We start from the raw sequence: 22,897 nt of genomic DNA, 5'->3' as shown, positions 1-22,897 counted from the left end.
GCAGCGAAGACACCTGCGACTATGACCTGCCACGTTAAAGGCAGTCACCCTAGCTGCAGTGCATGGTAACTAGCTGGTTTGTGTGCTCAGGAGTGTGTAGCGGGGGGTGAATTTTAGGCGGTCTATTCTTTGAAGGCCAGACTGAACAACAGAATGAGCCTTCCTCAGCCTCTGACCCATCGATGTGCAACTAGAGACAAATGAGATGCTGCGGATTTTTCTCTCTTGTCCTTGTGCCTCTCCTACAATGCTGCTTTGCGTGATGCCATTGGAGGTTACCACCACCATGTGCCTGGTAGGGCTTCCTTGGAGGATGCATGTGTGAACCTCGCCCCACCCCTCGTCTGGCGCCTGTCTGGCGTGAGATGCTGGAATACACCTCTCCCACTGCATTCCCTTCTGATGCTGGGCCTTGGCCCTCCCGGTGCTAACAACCTAGTATAAATCTTCTCGGGTCAGCATTGCCCAGAGCTGGGGGGAATGGAAGAGGAATGGGTTCGAGATGGGTTAGAAATTCTCCCCCTCTTGCACACACAGGCTTGTGTAATTTATTTCACTTGCTTAGAGGGAGGAAGAAGCGCGAGGAAGATTTTGATTTCGTTGTTTCCCTGTATTGCATTGCCGTCTCCTTGGGGATCACTGATCTTTGGCCTTCTGCATCCACCAGTCCCCTGGTTAGCAGAGGCTCGTTTTGTTCTTCCTCTTTCTTAGAGCAGAAAAACAACTCATTAGTAGAAAGCATGCGGGAGCCCAGGAGATTGTCCTAATTTTGCCTGCTTTTCTCGCAGCACTCTCGTGAAGAAGAGAGAGCCTCTTTTCGTCAGTGGGCAGCACGCGCCGAGTCGGATCCCTGACCTGCCTGCTCCTCGTCGGCTTGCCCGTTCCAAGGTTAAATAACACACATTTTTGTCAGCGGCTCCATCGGCGCTTGGGAGGGGAGGCAGGGGTGGTGAAGGCAGGATTGATTTAGCTGATGGAACAGAGCGAATCCACCACAGCCTCCCTGTTACATGGGATTTTAAATGAAGTCTTTGAAAGTAACTTTTGACAAGCAGGCTTGCAATCACGCACGTGATCAATGTATAATATAACATTGCTGTGTCTCCAAAAGTGGCCGAGGATGTGATTAACTATTTCCCGCCTTTCTTTTAGACGAAAGCTTTGAGGGTATCAGCATCGTGGGGGTGCACGACTGACGTTTCAGATGGGCTGATATGGGACCGATGGAAGAGCCCATGTCACGATGTCTAGCACTGAGCCCTTTTCCTCACTCGGAGCACTTAATGAAGGACGGCAATGTCCTATCATCGCTCTACATGTGGGGAAACTGAGGAACAGAGCAGTGAAGTCGCCGTCACAAGGTCATGGAGCAGGCCAGTGGCAGTTGGGCCCTGAACCCCGCGATCCAGGCTGGAGTCCTAGACTGCGTGCAGTGAACGAGGGCTATTTACAGATATGCAGCAGGATGTGAAGAGTGTCCTGTCGGCAGCCCTGCAATCATGTGAGCTGCCCTCTTGCCAGTCCAAGAGTCTGGCCGGGCAAGGCGCTTTGCAGGAGGCCTCTGGCAGCCCCTGGTAGCACATGCCCCAACTCAGGGGCCTGGTACAGACAGCCTGGCGTCTGTCCGGGCTGGCATTTGGTGTTGAAAAGGCACTCGATAGTTGATGTCTTATTGATCCAAGGTCACCCGTGCCAAGGGGTGATCAATTGAAAGGGACAGCTGAGTAGTTCTGTAACGAAATGCCTTGGCCATAGTGGATCTGGAAGAGAAGGAGCAAAGGAGAGATTAAATTGTCCTGCCATAGGCAGATCATCAAGCGGTAGCTATATTAGCGAAGATAAACTGCTTTCCCAGCCCAGCTGGGAACAGCCTGTGCTGTGCGGAGAACATCAGGGAGAACCTGCCTCCTTCCTCAAAAAAACCCACCCAGTCTGGGAGGAACTTGGCAACTTTGTCGCTGTGGTGTCCAGGGTCTGCTGGGTGAGGGAGGTTGCAGAGAAATGAGGCTTTCCTATCAAATGGATCCCTAGATCTTGGTGAGTTTGCCCCACTTCCCTTGGCTTCATCAATCAGCGAGACTGTCTTATTCATGTCTCCGACTTGGTTGTAGCCAAAGGCCTTGTGGTTAAACCACTCAAGGTGGACACCGGAGACATCCGTGCTTGGTCATCACAGCGGAGGAGGCATCGGTTATGCACAGGCACGTACCAGGGAGGCCTGTTGCCGTATCCCCCCTCGTGTCCTCTTTCAGTCCACATCCAACTTTTGAGAAGACCTCCGGACGGGAGCATCCAGTCAGTGCCTGCTTTCCAAGATCTTTCTGCGGAGGAACAGCCTTGATTCACCCTCAAGGGAAGTCGGAGCACAGATGATTAACCTAGACATCCACCTTTTAATGATGCTTTTCAGGTTGCCGTGTGAGGGGAGATGGGAATATTTTGTCTTGCTGAGTCTGGCACCGGGTGCTGTGGGGCAGATGGGATCCCAGATGAGCTAGCCCGCTGGTCTAACCTGGCCCGGTAGTTCCTGCTTTGGAACCCACCCCAAAATATGTCCCCATTGAATTTGTCTCAGCCTGCGCTGGTTGTCCGAATGACGTTTATTTAAACCAGTTTACAGTGGGAGCCGTTTGGCCAGAGGTCGTGCGTGGATCTGGTTTAGCCGAGACATGCGGCCGGCATCAATGGGAACCAACTAGCTGCAAATTCCCCGGCGTTCTTGTGAATCCAAGAGCTGAGAACGCCTTTCCCCACTTCCATCTCCTCCGTGGCCCTTGCTGATTTCCCAGCATTTGGAGAAGCTTGGAACCAGCAGCAAGTTGCTGAGACTAAATCCCCAGTGTCAGGGGACAGATGCTGTGAGCCTGGGAGGGGTTTTCTATTGAGGGCTCCCTGCTCCCAAAGGAATTGGTCTCTGTTTCGATGCTGTGTTCGTGGTCTGGTATATGAGCCACCCCTAAATGCATGACAGGGAAGATGCAGGGGCCCCCTCCCCAGTTCAACCTGTGATTAATCTTCCCTTGCAGGATATTGCTTTCTGCTTGCAAGGGCGCAGACTCTCAGACCTGCCTACATGCTTTCTCGCTCTGGCAGCTGTGATTCTTTATTTCCAAGCTACTCCAGCCAGTTTGCGAGCAGGGAGAAATGTGGGTGTTGTGGGTATGCTGGTTGCTCCGTTCCCTGGTACGGGCCCTCAGATCTCACGAGCTTCTGTTGTCCTCAGTAGGTGCCCTTCATCCCAGAGTCTCCAAGCTGGTCCAGTTGGCAGCACCACCCCACTTCTGCAAGATGAGGGAACTTTATAGACATTAGGGCTGGAAGGGACCTTGCGAGATCACCGGGTCCAGCCCCCTGCTCCTGCGGGGGTCAGATCACCCAACAAGGTAAGCATCCAAGCGTTTCTTAAAGGTATCCAGAGTTGGTGCTTGCACCACTTCTGGGGGGAGTTTATTCCAGACTCTGGAGACTCGGATGGTAAAGCAGTTTTCCTTGCGTCCAGTTTAAAATGGTCTTCCAGCTGTTTGTGACCATTAGACAACGAGTCCCCAGCTCAAGTGAGATCTCCTGATTTCCAGTCCAAGCAAGCACGGGATACTTGTCTGTCGGTGTGTATCAGTAGTGAGCTGAAGTCAGGATTAGGTCTTACTCGGATCATGGCAGCTGCCCCTGAGGTTGAGGCCCGCTCGTGCATGGCGTTGACAGCAGTCCTGTGTAGAGTTTAGATCATGGATTGTATGGGACGGTTTGGATAGGGACGATCCTGCCTCGGGCAGGGGGTTGGACTAGATGATCTCTGGAGGTCCCTTCCCGCCCTACTTCTCTCTCATTCTGTGACACCTGAGGACCTTCCTATCTGATTTGGAAAATACTGTTCCGGAAGGAGATCTGACTTGTTCAGGTTAGCGACGGACGCCTATCAAGAGCCCCATGCTGCCTGAGCTGGACTTGGCTGTGGCAGTAAAGAACAGACTAGTCGGGGCAGTCTCTCGGGGCTCCCCTTGAGCAATACTGATCTTCAGGCTCTACTCCATCCTCTTCCTCGGGACATCTTCCCCACCTGGTGCAAGCTGCGCTTTATTAGACTCCTTCCTCTAGCAAAGCTGCAAAAAGAAATGGGCAACAACGCTCTCATGGACAATTTGCAGTGGCGGAGTCCAGGCTGTCAGAGCCGCGAGGATTTTATGGCCTATTCCAGCACCTATATCACTGTGACACTTACATAATTACATATTGGACCGGAGAGGATGAAGCGCCTGGTGCCTCCTAAACATGTCAACATGATTTGAGAGGTTTGAACTCGGCTGGACTTTTTAGGTGTTTGATTTCAGACTCCAATCACGCGGGCGTCGGAAGGATCAATGCTCTCGGGGCCTGAAGAAGCACGCGGAAACGTGAGGAAGGTGGAAGTGCGGCGTCATGGATGTCCGCTCAGATGACGAGTGGTCTAGGCTTATGATTAGCCCCTGATTCTCCTCCCGGCTGAGGTCCATCATCCAGAGAGGCGAAGCAGCCTTGTCCTGCACAAGGGCTCTGGGCACGTGGGTCTGTGAGCAGGACAGGCAGTCCAACTTCAAGGATGCAGCCACCAGCCTATACCCCTAAGGACATGGACTGAAGTGCTTGTGAGCTGCCATAGAATTGGCTTTGCAACTGTTCCTGAAGCTGGCAACATGGCTGGTAAATTATTTGCATGCAGGAGTGATGGAGACAAAAGAGGACCCCCCCACACACACTTTTGAAGGGATGGTTTATGAGTGAAGTAGCCAGAGTGCAGACAAGAAAGTTGGGGGGCTCTGGCAATTCTGAGCTTTTGAAGGCATACATACCTAACGTGGTGGTAAAATGAGCGTGTTACCAGGAGTGTTGGGATGGAAACGGAGCAAAGGTAGCCCATAGTTATGGAGGGTCAGGAGGAAATCTCTCCTTGGGAGCTGGTTATCTTATTGCTGCTGCTTAGAGGTCCTCTGAAACAGCTGGTGCTGGACACTTGGAGGCAGGAAACTGGGCCCTGTGGGCTCCTGATTTCCTTCGCCTTTGCAATTCCTGTGATTGTCTGAAGAGAGCCATGCCTGGGGCAGTGGTAAAAAGCTTGTTGCTTAGGGTAAGGGATCAAGATCCATCGTGCTCTTGGGAACCAACCTGCCCTGTTCCCAAGGCAGCAGGCATGCCTAGGATTTCCATGCGAGTCTGGCTCCATTGAGCTCTTTCCAGAGACTAAGTTCCTTATTTGGAGGATGCTTTCTGGACGTCGGGTCCCTTGCTCCTCATTTGAGAGGCAGAGGGGTTGAGCAGGAGGCCCTGTTTTTTCCCCACGATGCGTTCTCCAGCAAAACCTTCAGCCCCTTGGCGAGGCAGAAGACATTATCTTCATTTTACAGCTTGGGGGGGTACAGGCACAAGGTCTATGTTTTTCCGAAACAGCCGCTGGTTTTGGGTGTCTGGCATCAGACACATAGGGCCTGCTTACACACTGTGTTGAATGTTGCAAGGGAGTGCCTCTATGAAAATACCGCCTACTCCCTACTTCTCCATATGGGCCAAATGCTGGAAGAAACATCATAGGGCACATGCCGAAAGGTCACTATATGTCACTCTGTCTTGGTCCTGCTCCTGAGGCCAAGGCTAGGCAAGCCCAAGGGTTACTTTACTCCTGGGCATGTGACATGTGAGCGGCAGTGACTGGGCCAGGAGGGGTTTCGTAGCAAACCTTCAGGGCCAGACTTCTTCTATCCAAGGCAAACGCATCTCTGGCTTATCAGATGCCAAACACCCAGCCTTAGGCTGGCCAAGTTGGGTCATTCAGAATTAATAGCCGCTTCTGGAAAAACATCAAAGTGGCCCGTCACAATGAGTCGAGTGGCAGAGTAGGGGGCACTGTGTAGATGTCCTAATTTCTGGGCCATGCTGTGATCACTGGGCCATACTGGCCCCGACATGAGAACTTTCATGTCTTGAGGTTTCCTGAAAGCTGACCCGGCTCCTCAGGCCTTGCTCCCGATACTGAACGCCACAGTTAGAAGCTCGCTTGGCTGCTAAGATGCGGATATTTAGCCACTCTAATCACCGCACATTATGCAGCAGAGCGTTTCCCGGCTTTAAGAGAAACGGTCTGTCTCCAGAATCCAGCAGCGTGGTCCCACGCTGACAGCGTCGCCGTGCCGAAAGAAAACGCAGTGTGACGTGAGAAGCCACCGGGTTAGACTCCTTGGTGTTGGCAGCATGAAGTCCTAGAGGGCTGATCTGGAACGATGCTTCCTGAAGGTGCTTTCTCTGCAAGGCGATCAACATTTCGTACGCGCGTGCCAGGCGAGCCCTTGATCTGAGCTGGAGCCAGTGTTTTTTTTTTATTCTGTGGCTTGATCTTTGGTTTTTCTCTCTGCACTTCGGGCAGGCACAGGGCTGAGACTTGCTTCCTGTATTCTGGGACCAGGTGGGAACCAGGTTGATCCTGGCTGAAGTTAGAGCAGCCCCAGAGCTACTCTAAGGTAGACACTGTTCAAACTACCCAGGGAAGCAGACCGTACGTAGGAGGTCAGTGTACTCTGGGCATGTCCTGGGCTCAGGCTTGTGCACGCCGTCTTGTCTGAAGCCTTTATGGTACCACTCTGCCAACTAAAAGAAGTCATCTGTGCAGGAGATGTTCTCAGGAGACCATCACCACTCGCTCCAAGACTTCTTCCTGTTCCCGAGAAATGTAGCTCTCTGTCATTTGAAGTTAGCAGCCTAGCACCCCAGCAGTACAAAACTGAGACGGATGCTAAACCGATGCTCGACAAGTTGCCCTACCAGCCTGGTTGCCCCCCGCTTCCTTTCCTAACGCTTTCTGGTGTTTGAGGGACTGTAAAGATTAACGCGATGTATCCTTTTATTGATTGCGTGCCGCCTTCAAAGGCGGCAGGCACTTTCAACTCGGTAAGAATGATCATCGCGGTCCGGGTGTGTTGAAGGCCATCTGGGGTGGAACTAATAGAATCGGAACAGCTTTTTTTTCAGCCTGGAGACGTTCGGGGCTTAGGTGCATTGATGGATCTGAGCTGAAGTCCAGGACCAGAGCAGCAGAGCGAGGCTGCAGGCCGAAGAGAAGAGAGCCGTTGGCAGGGCTGCGTGTAAAGAAGCCTAGGGCTGGACTAGCAGAGGGACCGCAGGTAAGGATTGTAGGGGCTGTTGGGAGGTGTGTCTGGGAACATTTTCGCAGCACCCGCTACCCTTGTCTAATGTCAGTCTCTTGCCTCTAACAAGCCCTATTCGTGCACTATTATTCTTGTGTCCACTGACTGACACTGTTTGCCTTGCAGTGCCATTTCTTCCCCATCCATCTTCCTGGTTATGGACTGCAAAAAGCTTGAACCTTCTCCTTTTCCCCCCCACCCCCTCTCTTCAGATCTGATTTAAAACCAACCTCTTCCAGACAAGCTTCCACCCCCACGCTCTACAGTCTCCTAGACTTCTAGATTGACTTCCTCTGGTCAGTAAATACTTCTATGCACCTTTTAATGAGCAAGGGCAAGGCTGGGTTTCCAAGTTAAGTGGCATCTTGTTTTTCCTGATGAAAAGGGCTGTTCTCACCTGATTTTGAAACTGCTTTGAAGAAAGGGGGAGGGGAAACGAGAATAATCCAACCAAAAAGAGTCTACTTCAGAGAACTTTTTTTTTTTTTTTTGTGGGTAGGATGCTGCTTTTCGGTAGATCTGGTCAGGAAATGAAGCTTTTTTTGGGGGTGGGAAACAACTCAATCAAAAACCAAAAAGTTTTGACATTTTTCCTTCAAATGTCAGGCTTGGAGGCTTGAAAGCTAACGTTTTCCACAAAAGCATCCCTTTTGTCCGTGGGGAAAAAAGAATCCATTTAAAAAAAGGGCAGGGGCTGGGATCCATAGGCGCTTGACTCCCTTGCTGTAGTAAAGTTAAGCATGTGCATAAGGGTTTATTTCTTCCTTTTCACGGCCCTATTTGCTTTCCATACCTCCCTCCGTTTTTTTAATCTCCCTTTTTCTGTACGTTCTGAAAGCTGCTCCAAAGCTGGAGAAGTTATCAGCAAAAGGAGGGGAGATGGAGTAGCTGGGCTGGCTGACAAGCGAAGGACATGTTGAAAAGCTAATGGCCCAAATCTTAGGTATGTCTACAAGAGCTTCTGCTGGGCTCTCGCTGCCCAGGTCCCATGCCGTGCCCTCTCTCAACCCCTTCCAGCTCCTTCACTGTCTCCGGACCAGGTAGGAGCTGCTAGCAGAGGCATTGCTGGGCTGCCTTCCTTTCCCTAGTCTGCCCGCGTCTCCAAGCACTTTCACTGGGTGGCATCCAGGGCTCCTTAGTCGTCTTTGGGGAGGGGTGGGCACTGGCCAGAGCTCTCTGTTTGGTGTCCTCCCTTGGTATCCTGGTTATTACTAACCTGTAATCTTCACTCCCGTTCCTCTCTGTCATTCGTTGTCCCAAGGAACCATTTACTGTAGCCTCCCTCTAGTGATTGAGGAGGGCTTCTAGGCTCAGTGTTGCCACACAATAAATAGGCCTGTCTTCTGTTAGCAAGGATTGCACCGTCTGAAGTATGACTCTCTCTTTTTACACCCAGTGCAAAGACACGGGTGGAGAGTTCAACCAGGTCCAGATCTGACAGCATCCGTTTTTCCATGCCAGAGGAATTTTGTCCACGCTGATGCACGGCTTAAGCCCTGCGACCCACTGGCTGCCCCCAACCCGGCTCCACCAGATCAAAGCCAACATCTGGGTCAGTTCCTGGCTTGGCTCCTAGGTGCCTCCCTCAGACCCCCAGCACTTGTGCTGCCAGACTAAATTACTGTGCATGACTTAAAGGGAAAACACCTGCAAACAAATTGAATGCTTGAAAGTGCAAATTGGATTTTCAATAGCTCTAGATTTAAAGTGGCACTGCTGCAAAATAAAATTATTTTAAGGCCAGTGTTGTGGGAATACTAATCTGTTTTTCTTCACGGGTACAGAGCATTTTGGTGGTGGAGAGCAAGGAAAGGAGGATGGAGACTCATCTATCTTGATTATTTGCCAAGTTTAGCAAAATTGAATAACTTTGTTTTACTAGCTTTTGTTTCCCTTAGCTTTGGAGAAGTACAAGGGAAATGTGGGCTCTGCTTTGGACATGCTTTCAAAGGGTTTAATCTTGATTTCTTGGATTATTTGTTGGGCAACAAATAACCAGGAGCTTTATCTAGCCATGGTGCTTGTCTGAGCCCCTCACAGTTTTAATGTATTTTTCTTCACAGTGTTACCAAGAGGAAGCGAGTGCTGCTATCCACATTGAAAACCCAGGGTTTTGAGGCTTGGAAAACTACGGTTAAAGTTTTCAGATGCCCCCGACTGACTTAGTCAAAAGGATTTAGGCTTTTAGTATAAGCGTTTTTGGAAACTTTACTCTGGCCCGAGGTCACGCAGGGCGTCTGTCCACGCAAGGGACTGAACCCAGCCCTCAGGGGTCACAGCTGGTCTCTCAGACTTCCCGTGAAAGGATTTGCTTGGAGACATTTTGGTGCCAGGGGCCTCCAGCTCAAATGTTGGCCCAGGGCTGCTGGTGGGACGGAAATGGTCTGGTCTGGCCACCCGACTGTTGAGTGGGCTGCGTAAGGTGCCAGTGATGTAGTTTGCTCCCCTCATGCCAGCCTTGAGATGCTTAATTCAACTGAGAACAGATCATGGTCCTTGCTGGTTTTTAAACTCCTTTGGTGACTGGAACCTAAAGACTGGACTCGGTCTGGCAGCTGTGCGGAGCGAGCATCTGCTCATCCCAGTGGGGAAGCCCGCATCCCAAAAGCCACCCGACTTAAGCACTCTTGGAGTGGGCCTTGGAGCCTGAAATCATCTTGCATCCTCAGAAAAGACTCCTCCTAACGGGACACGAGAGCTGAATAAGTGTCTATGCAAAACCAGGCACTTTTGCGCCTGCCTGTATTTGAGTCTGAAGGGTTTTCTCAGCCTGTTGGAAGTGGGCAAGGAAGCCTGGGTGACTCTAGGTCTGGGGCTGATGTCTTTCAAAAGTGGCTGCTAATTGTGGTTCTTCGGGTCTCCCGACTTGCTGTTTGGAGCCCCTCTTTCCCACGAGCTCGTCTCCTACAGTGTGACCTGGGGATACTCTGCATGTGAGGTCTCTCCTTTTTCCTGCAGCTGCAAGAGGGATTCTCTGTTTTTCTCGCTGAGAACCGCTCAGGTGCTGAGCACTTCTGAAAAGTCTGGGCCCAAATGATGATTTTCAGTGGCGCCAAGGACCCCTTGACCTTAACAGGAGTCCCAGGTGCTCAGCGCTGTTCTTTTCCCCTTGGACCTGGTTACCCAGCAGCTACTGACCCCAGTTCAGCAGTGCCCAGGATTTGCTGTTCCCGGTTGCGCACACACAGCCCTCATTTCCTCTAAATCATCTAAATTGGTTTCACTTGGTGGTAGGAAAAAGCCATGCTCAGAATATAATGGCTGATCTTTTATGACATTTACCACCGCTCATGTCAGCGCGAAAGGCTGTTTAATTCACTTGTTGCTATGCCACCCGTCAATCACGGTATAATGGAGGTCTGTTGCCCTGTGTGTGTGTATTTTGGTTGGGCCGCAGGACCACTATATCTGCACTTTTTGCGGAGGACGGATTGGGTTTTAAGTTTCTTTATCCTGTTCAGGTTCCAGTATCCAACCGATAAGCAGACTTGTGCAACAGTAACTGTAACTCGCTTGTATTTTTGCTCATGACCTCAGCGGATGTGCCCATCTACGGGTTTTTTGGTTTTTTGCATGGGTGGTTTTTTCCCATCACATCTCAAGAAGTCAGAGCCTTCCCTTTTGGAGCCCCAAATATGTAAAAACTTGCACATTTTGCCAGGGGAAAGAAAGGAAGAAAGATCAAAAACCTGTTGTTTGGGACGAAACTTGGTGGAGTTTTCAATGCAGATTTTCAAAACTGTCCTGATTTGGGCAACAGTAGACTTGCAAAGGGGGAAATTTTAGAAGAATCTTTCAAGGGGAAAAAAAACACGAAAGCCTTAGCATTTCATGGGATTTTTTGTTTTGGGTGTTTTTATTATTTTTTGTGATGAGACTTTTGTACTGCTCCTGCGTGTAGTCTGGAGCCAAAATAAATGATATGCAATCGTCTCTCTTCCACGAGGCTGTAAGTCGAATGAGTGATGCGGGTGACATGAGCCATACTCTTTAAATCCAGATTTCCTCCAACAGCAGCGCAGTCAAACACCTATACATTCAAATTAACTATGCTGAGGTAATTGGGCGGGGGAAAATCCCAGATGCCATGTTAAAGCATGAGCAGACAAGGTTCTTTGGGTGAATCTCATCTCTTCTATTAGACCAGCTTAAGTTGGTCTAGTAAAAGAGATGAGATTCACCCAAAGAACCTTGTCTGCCCATGTCCTTAACCCAACACGGCCATCGCCTACACACCTGTAGCATGGTAAAGCGTGGAAACTCCTGCGTGCTCTGGCGTTTCCCCCCTCCCCTGGCAGCGCTGCAAGCCGTGGAGCAAAATCTCTTCCCTCTGCAGTTGGATCACAAAGGGCCCCATTTGAAAGGAGGTGACAGAACAGAGCCTGACGGGTAAAACCCCTCTGTCTCCTCCTGCCAGACTCCTACGTGACAAGCCCTTCAGAATCTTTTTTTTTCTTTATACAAGGATGATCATCGATGACAACTGTAATTAAAAGCTGATAGATTCATGAAGCAGGAACTTCCCCTCCTCTCCGCCGACTTTCGGGGCTCTCCTGTGGAAGGGTTTGGTGCCTCTCGACTTCTGATGCTCATATAACAGCTGTTTCTTTTGGGGCCTGGGGGTTGTCTCGCAAACAGGAAATAGCGAGAAAGCCAGAACGTGGTCTTGTGTTGCAGACGGTGGTGCTGGATCCTATTCTCTAACCTGAGCCACGTTGCTTAACCTCTCTTACTCCGAGTGACCTTTCCAAAGGGCTCAGAGCTGGCAGCTCTTCTCTTCTCCCACCCATGTCCCGAGTTTCCAGGGGCAGGACTGTTCCTTTGTGTGCTTGGAAACGCTCAGTTGTCTTGGTTGGGCCCTCTAGGTGGTACTATGATAATATGAACCGATAATATGCCAAACAAATCCAGCAGAACGGGAGCTGCCATAGGCTGACACAGCGTCCGCTGATCTCGGGAGAAGACCTGACTCGAGGTCTCTGTGAGTGAGGCCTTTCAAAGCGCACCAAGCCAACTCTCCAGAGCTAGAGAGGAGCACGGGTCTGGGCCAGCGTAGGACTGGAGACGTTGGTTCAGCCCCCGTGCTCTGACACAGACTCCTTTGTGCGACTTTGGGCAAGTCACTTAGCCTCACTGTGCCTCAGTTTTCCACCCGTGGAGTGGGCATAAGAGGTCTACTTTAACCTTGGTTTGAGAAATGAAAGCAGTCGAACCATTCCCTAGGTTCGCCAACAAACCCCATTCACTCGCTCCTGCTCTTCATGTGTTGTATACTGGACAAAGTGTGGCGTTGCCATTAAAGCATTGCCACGAAAGCCTAGGTGCAGCTCCGAGACTAGACTCCTAAGTGTGTCCCTGGGCCCAGACCACAAAAGCCTTTACATGGCTTGCTTCAGCATGCAGTGTGTTCAGAGCAGGAGGGAGTAGATGGGGCTCGTTCCTCAGAAACCCTATAAAGACCGTATGGATGTACCCTATGTGTCCAGTAGGACAGTGAGCCTCCTTGTAGGCAGAAGCCCTGCTCAGAAATTGGGACAGGTTCCTGAGAAAGATGAGACGGGTTGTAATTTAGGGGGGCTGCTTTGGGGTTTTATGGGCCTTGCTGGTTTTGAGCAGTCCTGGTCACAAGTTTTCCATCTCTTCCTTCCACCCCCAGGGATTGGGAAGTTTTTACTTTTTGCAGGAGTAGGCAAGAATCTCAGCCTATGCTCCGAGCCCCGGAGGCGGAGGCTTTAAGTTAAAGATTGGTCCCCGTGTGTCTCACGATAAAATGGCAAGAGTTGGCCACACAGGAGTAACCCCAGCAGCTGGAATGGGTCTTGGCTATTCTTTAGAAGAATTTAGGGCAGGGGTGGGCAAAATGTGGCCCGTGGGCTGCATGCGGCCCACGAGGTCTGGCCTGCGGGGTCCCAAAAAACTTTAGAAAATGAATATTCATCTGCCCCCGGCTGCCTGTCATGCGGCCCTTGACGGTTTGCCAAAACTCAGTAAGTGGCCCTCTGCCTGAAATAATTGCCCGGCCCTGATTTAGGGCCTGGGAGCTCTGTCTGGAGGGCAAGTTTCTACCTCGGCTGCCCCTACTGGTGGATAGGACTTGTTATCTTGGACTATCATCCAGCGCCTTTCCCTGCTGCTAACTTCACTTGAAAGGTGTCAGCTAGGGGAGGAAGTACTTGTGGGAGAGGGTAAATGATTGCCAGAGCCTTTCCGAGAAGACCGAGCCACAGCAAGGCATGGAGCAACAGCCACTGGAGCAGGCTCTCGCGGCCAAGGTTTAAAACCCTAAGTTGGGGATTTATAATGGAAGGGCTGGTGGAGCTGGGAGCCTAGCAGGGTGAATGGATCTGCTCTAATGGATATTAAGTGATTTGTGAGCTTGTCGCTTGCAAACATAGCTGTAAATAGAACAAGAGCAGAGAGGGGAATGAAAAGAAGCCGGGGCTGTTTAGCAGAGCCCGGTGAAAAATGGGGAGAGGCTCCTTCTCGGGCTTGGACTTTTAAAGAAACAAAAGCCCCAGCATCTATTTTCATATCTTTTATATTCTCCTTGCACTTAATCTCGTTTAGCTCCGCAATTAAATTTTAAGACGCATAAGAGTGTTCGCTTACACACTTGGATTCTTCACAGATTGAATTATTTAATAGAGTGTGTAGCAGCTCCATGATCTCTGAGCTATGGCACCAAAGGCAGCCAAGCAGAAAATTAATAAACACTGCCTGCCGTCTCTGTGCCTCCCGCTCTCCCCCTGTGCCATTCTCCCTCGCCTGGACGCGCTCCCTCCTGCCAGCTTTACACTCGCCTCTTCTGTTTACTCTGTTCTTCTCTCTCCACCTCTCTCTCATTGCTCTTGCTTGAAGCCTTTATTTCTTTCCTTCCCCCCCCCCCAGCCGTAACCTCCAGCTGCTCCTCTCTTGCTCTGTGACTTCATCTCCTTCCTCTGAGGCTTACGGGCCCAGCCTTCCCTTGTTCAGTCCCTCAGCCCTTCTGCTTATTATAACCTCATTGGTTTTAGAAGGATTCCTCACATAAGCCAAGGTTGGGGCGAGGGTGGCAGGAGGAGCTGTGTAAATTTTGCATGCCCCCCTACAGCTTCCCTGATGGGGGAGGAGGGACAGCAGTGGTGGGGCCTCACTCATGCTCCCAGACTGTGGAAACAAGGCGGCCAGCTCCCATGGTGCGCTCTCCCCCTCGGTCATCGTGCACGCGTGATGTCGCCACGAGTGGGGAATTACTTCTACTTAGAAATGTCACAGTGGAGAAGGGAGTGTGATGCTTTGTATTATAGCCATGGGTTCCTGGTCTCGGTCGAGGTGACGTGTAGAGTGACTGCTAGTAGGGACTACACGTGTAGGCTGTACTCTCAAGGTCTCGGTAAGAGAAGATGCGGGGCCGGCTCCTTGGGCGAGGGTAAATTATCCTTGCTCTGTGAACCTCCGTGGAGTTGTGCTGTTCCACGTTTATGGAGGAACAAGCCAGTTCAGATCTATCCGAACCAGGTAAAAACCACAGGATGTTTTACCAGCCAGTGGTGCTTTGGTGGTGAGGCATGAAACGAGTTGGTGGGCCCTACTTGAATGGTGACTGGACCAGGCTCTGATCCGGCACCGTTGCATCCAGTGGGAATCTTTCCACGGACTTCAAACTTTGATGTGCTCTGCTAGTGCCAGACCCTGAATGGTCCCCACCCCCAAGATTTTGCAGTAAGTGGCTATCTCTTTGGCAGAGAGGCCAGGATCAACGGATGGCAATAGGCTCTGTGTCTCGCTGTCATTTCCTGGTGATTTCATTTGACATCCCAAAGAAGTATAGATCTAATGATAAGCTCCTTGTCTGCTAACTGCATTAAACACATGTAGTGTGGTCCAACAGCTCTGCGATGGATGGCCTGTGCGAACTGTTGTACTCCGGTGCTAAGCTTGCTCATTTTAATCCATGCTTGGCTTGCAATCCAGGGCCCACGTTCAAATGGGATCGGCGGTGGCTATTGCTTCTCAGAGCATTATATATTCCCGTGTGCATGTTTTGTTAGCTGCCAAAAACCTTCTGCTTTACAAGAAGCCAGCCTCCCAGGTCTTAGGACTGGTGTAGCTGTGATCAGGTGGTACATACTTACACTTGGCAGAATTTGATTTTTATTTTTTAATGGTGTTGATGGATAATATCGATTTGTTTGTTTTTAAGTGTTTATTTTGATTTTTATCTATTTAAAACTTGCGGGACTGTGCAAAATGAAGGGTGTGGGGGGGCAGATAATCTATTAATGACAATATAGTATTATAGTGCAGTCCAACTGCCCAGACATAATTACAGTAGGACTGCTGCCAGTTGAGCAGCAGAGCTGCTATGGGTCTTGGGTCTGCTTGCCCATAGCTCACTCATCCACTTTGTTGCCGCCTTTTCCTTTGTTTCCAATCCCCTGGGGTTTCTGGGAGTGGCAGTCCAACCTCCAGTCAGCGCAGTTCTGCAGGACTGTTCCCCCCGTCATCACGCGCTCCATCGTCTATCATTTTTTTCACTCCCTTTCTATAAATTTTGATAATTAACGATGGAAATCTTTTTTTTTTTTTGGTTGGTTGTGAGCATGGGGTGAAATCAACATTTATAAACATTTACCAATTAAAAAATAAAAAATTGAATCCTGCCCAGCCTGTGCATGCTCCTCAACTTGCATACCTTGGCTGAGACTAAATTAAATTTCAAACTCCAGCCCCTTTGTCTGCACGCTTCCTCTCTCCGCACCAAAGCTCTCCTTTCTATGCCCTTCTCTTCTGTCTTCAACCTTTCCAGAGAGCAAATTGTAGCGGGCAATTATGCGGTGTGTTAAAGAGAGTATTAAACCAGGCGAGATTTCCACTGAGGATGCTGCTCGGCAAATAGTAATACAAAAGCGGTCTATGAAATTCAGCAAATTGCCTGTTGGATAAAGGCATACATTTACAATGCACTTGAAGCCCTCACAAATTATCTGTAGAGAAATCAGTTTATTTCTTTTACTCTCGATGACTTTGTTAAAAAAAAAAAAAGAAGAAAGAAAGAAAAAGAGGCAAATAAAAAGGTTTTAAAATTGCTTCCTAAAAAGGGGCTCAGCCTCTAGTTTCTAGGAGATGCCGGCAGTTTTCCTAAATTGATTCCATGGCAGGCTGTGTTGTGGGTTTTTTTCCTTTTAAATACTCGCGTCTCCTTCACTCCTTTCTATAGATTTAATTCCTTTCCTTCCCTGTGCTTCAAGCCACTATTCTTGTAATTTATATTTCAGTGGCGCTGATGGCCCCCGGCAGACTCTGGGGTCCTGTTGCCCTGGGCAGTGTCCCAGACCGCTTACAACATAACCAGATAAGAGATGCACTCAGAAGCAGGGAAGGTGATTTTTCTCAGTTTTATAGCCAGGAAGCCAAGAGGCAGAATGACTGAAGAATGGCTTGGCCCAACATGGCGTTGGCAAAGGTAGGAATGAAACCAGTGTCTCCCAAGTTTCAGTCCCATTTCTTAGTCGCAACACTCCTCTCAAAATTAGTTTTCCTTCAAAGATGATGGCACCAAGAAGTTCCCACCAGGCCTACTTATTATTACTATATTTTACTGGAGAGCAGTGGTCTCATGCATTCCATTTTCCATTGCTTTTTTTCAGTCCTCTGTTATATTTTCATATCCAACGGACTCGACTGGAAGGTCCTGCTCAACTGGAACCATCCATCAGTAGCTGGAAAGGGCGTCCCAGCCGTCACTAAGGGGCTTAGCTTCTCAACTGAGGAGTTGGCTGGAAAAGCTTGCAAAGATTACAGGTCATGGAATAATGTTGGTAGTCCAAAGTGTATGCCCGCCCACCCACCCACCCACTTTGACCTCCAACCTTGACATGAAGTCAAAGGGCAAAATATCAGCCAGCCGCATACTGAGCAAATCGGTGTCCTCATCACTGGTTCCCTTGGTCCGTTAAGTTTGTGAGGATTCATTTGACACGCAGGGGTGCTTGCAGGGCTGCGAGCTTGGAAGCAACATCCTTTATCAGGGTTGGAAGAGTGGATTTCCAGTTCACAGGAAATCCTTATATTTCAAAATGCGCTCTCATTGCGAATCCAATTACAGCATCTGCTTTAACTGTGGGACTTTCAAAACGGGAGGAACTGTGCTATGGAAATGCTGAAATGTTTTGTTTTGGATGGTGTTGCAAAATTATGGGAGGACATGTATTTTATTTTACTTAGAGCAGTTTAAGTGGAGCACATCAAAGGGATAAAGTGAAAATAACTTGTTTTGACTTCCTTCCGTCAAAAATTTGGTCAAAATCAACATCTGCCTGTGAAACGCTTCAACTTTTGCGACGCGCCGAAATTTGGCAGCCAGCTCCGATCCTCACAAAAGCTGCTCCTGCCCTGTATCCAGACCACATTATTCAGAGCCGAGTGGTTTTTGAGAGGACAGATGGGTTTTCCTGCTGCTGTTCTGAGTGAGCTACCCAGCCGCACATTTAGCTGCTGTTCATGACAAAGGATAAGTGTTACTTGAAAAAGGGGAAATGCTACTGCCTTTGTACCTCTGACTCCTCCGAGCCACTGCAAGTGGGCTATCTTGGTATTTCCCCCCCCCTCTAGTAGTCATCCTGCTCCCTTTCCCTTTTTTGCTGATGTCCTCTTAGAAAGTTAATATACCAAGATGAAGATGTGACTTCTGCATGGATAGGTGGACCAAGGCAAGCTTAAGTTTGCTAGCACAGGCAACAGTAACTATATGTACCAGCATGGGCTTGGGGACAGGTTGCTAGCCTATGTCAGTACGTGGCGTGCCCCATTTTTACTGTTTGTACCTACCCCAGCTACTATCATATCTTCCTTTTGCTTGGGTGGACGGTCACAGTCACTTAAGATTCACTTCCTATTTCCAGCCTGCATCTCCCTGTAAGCACCCGTTAAGTGGCACAGGGCTGAGGTTCAGCATGTGAACTAAAACTCCTTTCTTTTCCTGGGATGGGCGGCTGGGGTCAGATGGGATCCCTTGGAGATCTCAGAACAGCAGAGACTCCCTAAGCCTGAAGAAGGGTGTTTGTGGCCAAAAGCTTGCAAAGGTCTAATTTGTGGCATTCCTGCCCGAAAAAGGTACCCCCCCCCCCCCCAACTGATCGAGCATAAGGTGGTCCCTCAGCTATTGAGGAGGAGGTCTCATTTCAGCAGCAGCACGAACAATTAATTCCAATCATGGTCTGAATCTGATCTCAGAGCGTACCAGAATAAAGAATATCGGACCGGAAATTTTCATTGGTAGGTCTGCATGTGCAAAGAGCAAGTCCTTCCTCTTCAGTGGAGGAGGATTATTTCTAGCAATCGGAGAGCGGGTTGTAATGACAATAAAGAGTAACGTGCATGTCTGCCAAGTGCCTTTCCTTCGAAAGGCTTGGTGCATGATTTCCAGGAAGGCTGTCAGAAGACCGACCTTCTTTGCAAACGCAGCCGTCTCTGCGGACGGACAGAGCAGCTGTTGTGTACCAACTGCTCCATGGTAGAGATTACAAATTGAAGTATTACTGGCCCCATTGAAATTCTTGGGGGGATCATAGGGATGCAGCATACAAGTAGCTAAAATGCCTTTCTTAATTGCTAATCAATAAGGTAAAGAAATGTTGCCTTTGCTGAGTCCATTGAGCACAACTCCTGGGGAAAAATAAAATTCACAGAATTTATTTTTCAGTACAAGCAAGGCTTTATTTCAGTTCTTGCTCACCTTTCCTTCCTTGGCCTGCTTCCCCTCCAGCTTGCTCTCGTGTGTGTCAGTGCTGACTCTCTCGCGCTCTCTCATCGCACTTGCATTTTATGACATCATAATTTTTTGTGAGTTCAAAACCTCAGTAAGAAACTTCTGGCTCCATCGTCAGACCAACACTAATCTTGTGTGTAATTGAATTGCTGCTCTGGATATTACCTTGGTTCTTTGCAGTAGTTTTCTTTACAACACAATCTTTTTTTTTATTGGCTTTGTAGGCTTTGTTGCCTTCCTTTTGAATAGTGTAATAGCTTGGATATATCTTTGTGTATTACCAGGATTTAACTTTCTTTAAAAAGTGTGCGTGTATCAGTAGCTCCCCGGCACTCCTCCAGGAGTGCATAAACCTGGAAGCAAATTCCCATCGCTGCCCAGCAGAGTAATATTTCAAGGGACAGAGATTTAAGGACCGGATCATACTCCATCTATCCACTTATTAAGCCCCGAAGTGCAATCCCAGTCAGACTTGGTTGAGCCCCTGAAGTACTGCCAACGCCAAAAAGTGGGTGGGTCGTCCTGCTTGCTCGTCTTGGGCGGGGGGGCAGGTTGCTTTTTTTTTGGTGACCAAGCTTTAAGGCTAAGATAATGGCATGATACAAAAGAAGATTGGACTTTTAGGAGTTTAAGTAGGGTGGAATGGGATCGTTTTTAGGCATTCATTAAGTAGAGTAGGATTTGGCTCCAAGTGACTTGCCCAAGATGCTAGACCTTGAATGTGGCTCTCATGAATCCCAGGGCCTTGAACAGCCCTTTTGGGGGTCTGCTTTTGTTTAAGATGACCGTAGCAATGAAGGTTGGGAGACTGCTCCCCAGGGAAAATGCCTTGGCCATTAGGAAGTGCTTCGTGCCGTTCCTTGGAGGCAGATGGGGAGAGTTGCAAAACTCAGAAGAGGGAGCTTCATTAGAGCCTGGTGTTTCAGATGGGCTGAACACCCACAACTCCATCTGAAGCCAGTGGGAACCACAGACACTCAACATCCCTTGAAAGCGCGGCCTTAAATTCTTCTCCCCTCCAGTAGAAACGGCATCTTTTTGGGGACAGCAGCGAGAGCAGCAATGCAGGCAGGCTCCCATTCAAAGGAATTGCAGCCCATCCATCTGTGCATTAAAAACCCCACCTGCCTAAATAGAATATGCTTCAGCCCATCACCCTCTCATCTCAGCTTAGCAATGAAATTGGGGTGCGGAGGGTGGGAAATGAGAGAGATTGTGGAGGCAAGGTTTGGGAGGGTTGCAAGAAGCATTTGTTGAATCCTGCTATTACCTGAATCCTTTAGATTTATTGGCCCTGCTTCTTCTCAGCAGAACTAAGTAAAGTAAAATAAATAAGGAAAGCAAAAGGCAATATAAGCCAGTTAGAGAGGATCAGCGGTGAATTGAATAATTCATTCCGGAGAGAAAAGGAGCTATTTGCCATGTCAGTCTTATCTTGATTGTATTTATAGACGGGAACTTTTGACAAGGAAATTACCTGTAAATTCTCTCTTTTTTTTTTTTTTTTCCCCCTCTCTGCTTTCCCAGACAATCATCAGTAAGAAGATTTCCTGCAGACTTTTGAGGGACTGAGGCAATCTGATGGGTTTCTGTAAAGAACACGATATCTTAGGACCTCACGGGGAGCCCAGGGAGACGAGCCACGGCGATGAAGGACGGAAAGCCGCGTGTAAGGACGGAGCCAGTGCAAGGAGACAAAAGGGTGCAAGGCTGAGCCGTGGCTAAAGGTCGGAGGTCTCGGGGCTCTCATGTTATGGACCCCAAGGGCGTTTGGTCTGGTGGCTAGAAGGGTGCAAAGGGACTAGGGCTCCAATAATCTGTTGGGCCTTGCCTCTTGATTGTATAAACTGTTACCCTCTGCGATACCCCATCTGGAATATAGTGGCCTGAGACCTCGCTCAAAGTCTGTGAAAGTTTCGTACTGGGCTTCTACTGTCCTGCCTGTGGTGCTCTCTGGGGACCAGCCCCGGGAGGTGTCGTGGGCACTGGGTCAGGCATGTGGGGGGGGGGGGCGGTCCGCGGGCCTGATTTAGCCCATGGGCCAAATCCATGCCACTCATCCAGCCAGCGGGGCTAGATGAGTTGGACACTCCTGCTTTAGACCATGCTCATCATTCGCCAGTAGTCAGAGTTGAAGCAGCTGGCCACAGGGCCAGGCTGGCACTAGGCACTGGGGACCATAGGGGTGCAGGTTGAGGCCCCAAACTCCTGGGTGCCTCCATGAGTGTAATTTGGCCAGGCACCAGGTCAGCTCTATGCATTTTTGTTCCTATGTTGACCTGGTGCCCCAGACACGTCTCTGGTTAAGCCCTTTCATTCATATGGGAGGATGGTCTAGTTCCTGAGCAGCCCCCCCGCTAGGCACCAGGTCAACCACATCCATGTTTATGGCAGGCTGACCTATAATCCAGGGAGCTGCACCTGGGCACCCATGTCCTTCTATGGGAGGTTGAGCTGTTGTCCCAGCAGAAATGGCTCGGGCTTAGGTTGCTCTGGGTCAGGAGATGGAGGAAGGGAAGAATGGCCAGACCCTCCCTGTGCATGGGTTGCCCTGCCTGCCTTGCTCCCAACCTACCTGCTGCCCTCCCAGGTCCCCTATCTGCCCTTGGATGATGAGGCATTGCTCTCAGAGCTGTGTAAGGAGAGGTGTTGAGATGGGACTCGGGACTAAAGCTTGCAGTGAGGAAGCTGTTCTGCTGCGTACCGAGCCCTCACCCAGAATTAGGTTGTTGGCAAGTGATTTAGCACTAGCTTCCCTACGAACATGGGGTGCACTACATAAAAGGGGGGGCTGCCTTTTGGTCATGCTGCAGTCTCTAGGTAGATGGCTCTCCTCACATAGCCCTGCCCTTCACTGGGGTGGTAGCCAACTACCTAGGGCTAACTGAGCCTCCACTGTGCTGTGGTATCATATTTAAGGGGAAATTGTGTTTTAGAGGCATTAGGACACAATCCCACAGATGGTAACTTTGCCTCACTGGGTCCATAGCCAAGCACATGCAGCATATATCTGAACCTGCCCTTCCTCTTGGACTGAGCAGGATTACACTCCAAGAGTACATCATCAACAGGGTAAATTTAACCTGGCTCATGACTGTCTAAACCTAGCTCGCGTTCCCTATTAGTGGGTGAGCAACCCAAGGCTTGGTGGCTTCTGCTGCAATGTAGAACTGCCATCTTCTTTCCTAGCCATTTGGCAAGTTTTCTTTTATTGCAGAAGGCTTTGCTCAGGATGGAGGATTATATTAAATAATAATAATAATAAAAAAAAAACTTTTTGTTTTGAGTTTTTGTGGCAGAGGATGTAACAAGGAAGCTGCAAGCTGTAAAAGCTTGTATACCACATTCGACATATTTCATATTCTGGGTTTCATCGGGGAATGAAAAGGGGTCAGTAAAAAGACCCACATAAACATATAGCACCTGTCCTACTCCTCTCAGTGTGGATCTGAGCCACATCCACTCTCTCTCTTAATATGAAACAAGAGCTTGCTTCTCTTTAGCCCTGCAGACCTAATACTGAGCCAGCTGGAGTCTATTCTGCCTTGTTACAACAACCCATGAAGTCTCCAGGATGAGCTCAGCCGCATTTCCCGTTCCCAGGTGGTATCCGCAAGCACTGGCAGTTTGCAGAAGCAATGTGTGACTTACAAACTGTGCAGATTTTAATGAAGAGATGCAGGGAGAGCCTCTACAGTGGAATTGTTCATTATTCATTTCACAGCCTCCTTCTCCACTAATGTTGTAGTGGGGTGTCTCAGATTTTTGTTTGATCTTGATTTTTTTTTTTCCTTTTCCTTTTTCCCTGATTGATTATTTTTCAAAACCAGCTTAGCAGCTTCCCCCATCTGAGATGAGGTTTTACTGGGTCAAAGAAACATAGGTCTGAATTCTTAAAAGCAACTCCGGATGTCGGGCAGCCAGGTGAAGACTTTGAGGCAAGCTTTCTGAGACCTGGTTTGTGATAGAAAATGGAGCC

The 22,897-nt window shown here is 49.3% G+C and overlaps 1 long non-coding RNA gene across 15 annotated transcripts in view; it reads left to right on the top strand.

Annotated features, from left to right (window-relative positions):
• LOC149853820 (uncharacterized) overlaps positions 1 to 22,176 on the top strand; it is a 77,932-nt gene extending 55,756 nt beyond the window's left edge. For 3 of the 15 annotated variants that reach the window (XR_016438965.1, XR_016438956.1, XR_016438966.1), the window contains 4 exons: positions 789 to 888; positions 1,153 to 3,383; positions 6,982 to 7,145; positions 9,233 to 11,188. This is a non-coding gene — a long non-coding RNA (uncharacterized LOC149853820). Of the gene's footprint in view, positions 1 to 788; positions 889 to 1,152; positions 3,384 to 6,981; positions 7,146 to 7,295; positions 7,466 to 8,007; positions 8,113 to 9,232; positions 11,199 to 20,445 lie in introns of those variants that run through there. The other 12 variants (XR_016438959.1, XR_016438961.1, XR_016438960.1 and 9 more) reach the window with 12 other exon arrangements.
• Positions 22,177 to 22,897: the final 721 nt, after the last annotated feature.

Source organism: Crocodylus siamensis, chromosome 13 (assembly GCF_052110815.1).
Source record: "Crocodylus siamensis isolate JL-2025a chromosome 13, ASM5211081v1, whole genome shotgun sequence".
In the NCBI taxonomy this organism is placed as follows: domain Eukaryota; kingdom Metazoa; phylum Chordata; order Crocodylia; family Crocodylidae; genus Crocodylus; species Crocodylus siamensis.
Note: the sequence above shows the minus strand (reverse complement) of the source record. Positions and strands in the feature narration are given on the sequence as shown.